Genomic DNA, 6362 nt, shown 5'->3' on the forward strand with positions numbered 1-6362 from the left:
AGCTACTTAGTTCGGCCGTTCGCGCGCTCTAACGCAGCTTCCGTCGGGCACCCGTAGCACCTCGCCGCCGGCGAGCTCGTAGCGGTCGTCTCCGGCCGTTCCAGCCCCTCCGACCACCGCCGTTGGACGCGCGACGTCGAGCCGCGTCGAACGCGCCAAGCCCCGCCCCCGCAAACCCACTGTGGGTGAAACCCGTACCCCTCCCGAGCCGCGCCGCCGTGCGTTTGGTCACCGGCGTTGCTCCGGCGCCGGCCGCCGACGTGGCAGGCCTGGGGCGACCCCAGTGCCCCTGCCAGTGACCCCTACGGGCCCCAGTTGACTGGGTTGACCCAGTCAACTGCTGACTGGGCAGGCCCAGTCACTGACATGCGGGCCCCGCCACAAAAATAAAAGAAAAAGAAAATGTTTTATAAATAAAAATAATTATTTTAACTAATCACTCACTGACATGTGGGGCCCACCCCTCTAATTATACTGTTAGATTAGTTTAAATAGATATTAGAATAACAGAGACTGACATGTGGGTCCCACTGGACCCACCTGTCTGGTTTGACTGGTCAGCCGACCTGTTGACTTGCTGACGTCAGCATGACCTCATGCTGACGTCATAATTCATTTTCTTAATATAAATAATTCCAGAAATTCAAATAAACTTTGAAAATTCATATCTTTTAAACCGTAACTCGGATGAAAATGTTTTCTATATGAAAGTTGCTCAGAACGACGAGACGAATCCGGATACGCAGTCCGTTCGTCCACCACACCTCCCTAACCTATCGAACTAGCAACTTTCCCCCTTCGGTTCGTCTGTCCAAAAACGCGTAACATCGGGAATACCTCCCGGATGTTCCCCCCCCTTCACCGATACCACCTGCTGTCGCGTTAGGACACCCCTAGCACCGCTCATTGTCATGTCACGCATCGTCATGCTTATGTTTGCATTGTATTTACTGTTTCTTCCCCCTCTTCTCTCCGGTAGACTACGAGACCGACACTGCTGCTGCCCAGTTCGACTACGGAGTCGACGACCCCTCCTACTTGCCAGAGCAACCAGGCAAGCCCCCCCCTTGATCACCAGATATCGCCTACTCTTCTCTATACTGCTTGCATTAGAGTAGTGTAGCATGTTACTGCTTTCCGATAATCCTATCCTGATGCATAGCCTGTCATTGTTTCTACAATTGTTACCCTTACCTGCTATCCTACTGCTTAGTATAGGATGCTAGTGTTTCATCAGTGGCCCTACACTCTTGTCCGTCTGCCATGCTATACTACTGGGTCGTGATCACTTCGGGAGGTGATCACGGGTATATACTATATACATTATATACATGACACATGTGGTGACTAAAGTCGGGTCGGCTCGTTGAGTACCCGCAAGTGATTCTGATGAGGGGGCTGAAAGGACAGGTGGCTCCACCCCGGTAGAGGTGGGCCTGGGTTCCTGACAGCCCCCGACTGTTACTTTATGGCGGAGCGACAGGGCAGGTTGAGACCGCCTAGGTGAGAGGTGGGCCTGGCCCTGGTCGGCGTTCGCAGATAAACAACACGCTTAACGAGTTCTGGGTATTTGATCTGAGTCTGGCCATTTGGTCTATACGCACTAACCATCTACGTGGGAGTAGTTATGGGTATCCCGACGTCGTGGTATCAGCCGAAGCTCTTTTGACGTCAGCGACTGAGTGGCGCGCGCCGCATTGGACCGTAAGCTCGCGCTTGTATTAAGGGGGCTAGGTCTGCTTCCGGCCGCGTATGCAACGTGCAGGTGTGCATAGGGCGATGGGCCCAGACCCCTGCGCGCATAGGTTTAGACCGGCGTGCTGACCTCTCTGTTGAGCCTAGGTGGGGCTGCGACGTGTTGATCTTAGGAGGCCGGGCATGACCCAGAAAAGTGTGTCCGGCCAAATGGGATCGAGCGTGTTGGGTTATTTGGTGCACCCCTGCAGGGAAGTTTATCTATTCGAATAGCCGCGTCCCTCGGTAAAAGGACGACCCGGAGTTGTACCTTGACCTTATGACAACTAGAACTGGATACTGAATAAAATACACCCTTCCAAGTGCCAGATACAACCCGGTGATCGCTCTCTAACAGGGCGACGAGGAGGGGATCGCCGGGTAGGATTATGCTATGCGATGCTACTTGGAGGACTTCAATCTACTCTCTTCTACATGCTGCAAGATGGAGATGACCAGAAGCATAGTCTTCGACAGGACTAGCTATCCCCCTTTTAATTCTGGCATTCTACAGTTCAGTCCACTGATATGCCCCTTTACACATATACCCATGCATTTGTAGTGTAGCTCCTTGCTTGCGAGTACTTTGGATGAGTACTCACGGTTGCTTCTCTCCCTCTTTCCCCCCTTCCTATCTATCTGATTGTCGCAACCAGATATTGGAGTCCAGGAGCCAGACGCCACCGTCGACGACGACACCTACGACACTGGAGGTGCCTACTACTACGTGCAGGCCGCTGACGACGACCAGGAGTAGTTAGGAGGTCCCAGGCAGGAGGCCTTGCCTCTTCGATCGTTGCTACCTTTGTGCTAGCCTTCTTAAGGCAAACTTGTTTACCTTATGTCTGTGTTCAGATATTGTTGCTTCCGCTAACTCGTCTATGATCGAGCACTTGTATTCGAGCCCTCGAGGCCCCTGGCTTGTATTATAATGCTTGTATGACTTATTTATGTTTTAGAGTTGTGTTGTGATATCTTCCCGTGAGTTCCTGATCTTGATCGTACACATTTGCGTGCATGATTAGTGTACGGTCAAATCTGGGGGCGTCACATTGGACATGGAGTTGTGATTTTTCTTTCTCTTGGCATAGACATCTATGTCATCCTCAAGCTCTGCAGGGGCATTGATCAGCTTGGCCCACTCAGCAACGGTTGATTGGTACCTTGTACCTTCAGACGTCCATACAATCCTTCCATCAGGATAGAAATGAGCTCATCATTCCACTTGGTCAGTTTCTGACCCACAAAAGTGTCTACTCCATTGAGTCTGAAACTTTCATGCACTCCTGGGAAGTGGTCTTCATTGTTGTCGATGTATTTCCAGTCAACCCACTTCATGTCACACACACTATGGGCTTCTTATCCAACAGAATTTTCTCATAGAAGTCATGCTGCTCCTTGGTGTGGAATCTATAGTCCACAACAGTCCTTCTCCTCACAGCATATGGATCTGATTGTCTCCACAATCTGAGACCTGCATCTTTTCTGACTTTCATGTTCTCTGCCACTGGATGATTGTCATCATGGTCAGGGATCTTTGGCTTTAGCTTCCTGAGCACTCGGGCTTCCTCATCTTCTTCTTCTTCGATTTCTGGCACTGAGGCCTTGTTCTTCTCAGCAGCTAGTACGTTTCTTGTCCTCCTCTTTGGTGCAGTCTTGGGGGCTGGAGCAGAAGCTTTGGGGGCAGTCTTGGGCTTAGGTGAAGGAGCCCCAGACTTGATGGCATCCCCCATCAGCTTTTCAGCTCTAGGTGCTGGTGCAACATCCTCTTCTTCCTCTTCTTCCTCATCCTCAGCTGGGTCTCTCATCATAGAGTATCTGCCAATTACTCTGGCCATGGTCTTCTTGACCCTTTCCTTTCTCTTCTTGCCCTCAGCAGCCTCTTTTGGTTCAAGAGTGAACTCAATGGTTTCCTGTGTTGAGGCTCTGGCCTTAGACATGGGCACTCTCTTGGCATGTGCCTTCTTGTTCGTCTGGCTTTGTAGAGGCACCTATGCCAAATTCCTTCTTGACAACCTTCTTCTTTGAGCTGACCTCTTCCTCAGTAGCCACATAGTCTTCATCTTTAGAATCGGAATTTCTCTTTCTCCTTGCCCTTGTTGCTTCCTTGGGCAAGTTGCTTGGGGTGCTCCTGCTACCCTCATCATAGCTGCCAGAGGGACTAGTGCCCTCACTCAGATTCACCTGCTCCTCAGACTTGTTCTGGCTATCACTCTGATCATACATTCTGACACTGCAAACTGAGAGTTGACCCTGTGAATAGTTATAGATGAGATAGAGTGGATGAGCATCAAAAAGTGCAGAGGTTTTGCAAAACAAATGAGTCAAAAACTTAGTTTTAGTTTTCCACAGAAAGCATTTCGGAGCTACGATTTGTTAAACTCGGTGAGACCGAAGCAACTTTGGAGTCTAAACTAGTGGAATCGGTCAGACTGAGACACAGTTCGGTGACTCCGAGATTGCTAGGGTTTCACTGAGAGTTGAACTCGGTCACATCGATTTGCAAGTTTTGGTCAGACCAAAAGTTACAAGTGCAATGGCCTAAGCCAAATCGGTGAGACCGATTTCCACAACTCGGTCGGTCTGAGATGAGTTCGGCGGAAACCTAACCCTAAATTTTTTGAATCAAATCTAATCTAAAGGAGGTTTTTGCTGGATAGGATGATCTCATACGTGGTAAGAAACATGGCATTGACTTTGTGCTAAGAATCAGAGGTAAGAATTGCACAAAGATTCAAACTCATACCCTAACTTGGCGATGAGCTCGCTACGACGACAATGGCGGTGAAGATTTCCGTTGACGGTGATGGAGACCAGCGGCGGGAGGTCGCTGGCGACAAGAGGATGATCTGGAGACCCGAGACTTTCAGAGCAGGATACACGCGGGCGAATAGGTTTCGGAGAAATTTCCAAAATTTGACCCGTCGGTATATATATCCTGACCCTGTCGGTGTGACCGAGTGGAACAACTCGGTGGCACCGAGATGCAGAATCGCAAGCGGTTACTACAACTCAGTGTGACCGAATGGTTCTAATCGGTTGCACCGAGATTGAAAACCTAGATGAACTCAGTGAACTCGGTATGACCAAAAAGGATGAATCAGTCAGACCGAAATGCACAGAGAGGTTTTGGAAGTTTAAGTCTATGACGAATCGGTGACCCCGAGTGCTTCTCACCCAGAGGGTTTGAATCTGACTTGATCAAACTTTGTGATGTAGCATGAATAGAGTTTGAGACGAGAAAAGCATAGATAGCTAGAGGAAGTTCTTAGGCATTCTTGTCCATCCATTTGGCAAAATAAGAAGAGCCAATCAATCAAAGCAACAAATGGATGTCCTCGAATGAGAAAAATATTCAATCAACATGCTCACACAATAAAATGGCAAATGAAATATGTGACAAAGCATGCACAAACACTCTAGCATCTATCAAGCAATTGGCGATGACTAGGTCATCTATATATGAGTATATTGACTTCGGAGTCAAATGAGAACATTTGATCATAGGTCATACTCATCGTTTAAGCGCAAGTGGGGTTACCACTTTTACATAAAGCATTGTTGTGTTCACACCATTAGAGTTGCTTTAGCTCAATTCTTAGAGTAAAGCTCCCCCTAGATGTGATATCCCCCCTAAGAGGGATGAACTAACCTTGGGTTTTGTCGATGATGACTTCATGTAGATGTTGAAGATGTGGATGCTCAGTTTTGATGTAAATCATTCAGAGCAATCCATTGGAGTGAGTTGCACTTTGAATACCTACACGGGTTAGTCCCACAAGGAACAAACAAGGATATCCATAGACATAGAGTGATGTACACACAAGATGATATCCATGAAAGCATTAGGTTACCTTGTCCCTTCTCTTACCAACAAGAGGGTTTGTGACTCCTTGAACTAGTGCAAGATGTGGAAGTTGATTGCACTCGTCATTGCCAAAATAAATATGAGTGAAGTATGTTGGCGGAGTCACCCTCAAGAACTCTCTAGTTCTTCTTCTTCGGGATCCACATCAACTTGATGGGAATCCTTGGAGTTGTAGTCGTACTTGATGAAGTGGAACTTGATGTATTCTTGGGAACCCACTTGACCAAGGCCTTAGGAGCTTCTTCAAATGCATCAATCTCCTCTTGAATCTTGTCCTTGCCTTTTTGCTTGTGGTCTTGTGGTGGAAGATCATCTTGAGCTTGTGTCCCCTTGAAAGGAGTAGGATCATACTTCTCTTGTTGAGGAACAAACTTCATCTTGGGGTATTGATCTTCTTCCCACTCAACTCCATTGGCATTGAACTTTCGTTCAAAACCAACACCTTGATTCTTCCGATACCTTCCTTGCTTGCGTACAATTTCCTCAAATTGCTTACTTCCGGCAAGGATCTTGTAAACACCTATATCTATAATTCCCTTCAATAAGCTATTTTTTTGCTCAAGTGTAACTTGGCTAAGAGAATCATTACTGGAATCAAGAGAACTACTAGAAGTAACAACATTGGATTTAACATGATTATTATTACTACTAGAAGAAGAATATTTCTTGCTCTTGTTGCTAGATTTTACTTGTGGCATATAAGTAGACAAGAGTAAATGCTTGGCAATGTAATAAGAACTTTTCTTACGAAGATCATCAT

The sequence above is a fragment of the Triticum aestivum genome, chromosome 2D, assembly GCF_018294505.1.
Source record: "Triticum aestivum cultivar Chinese Spring chromosome 2D, IWGSC CS RefSeq v2.1, whole genome shotgun sequence".
Lineage (NCBI taxonomy): Eukaryota > Viridiplantae > Streptophyta > Magnoliopsida > Poales > Poaceae > Triticum > Triticum aestivum.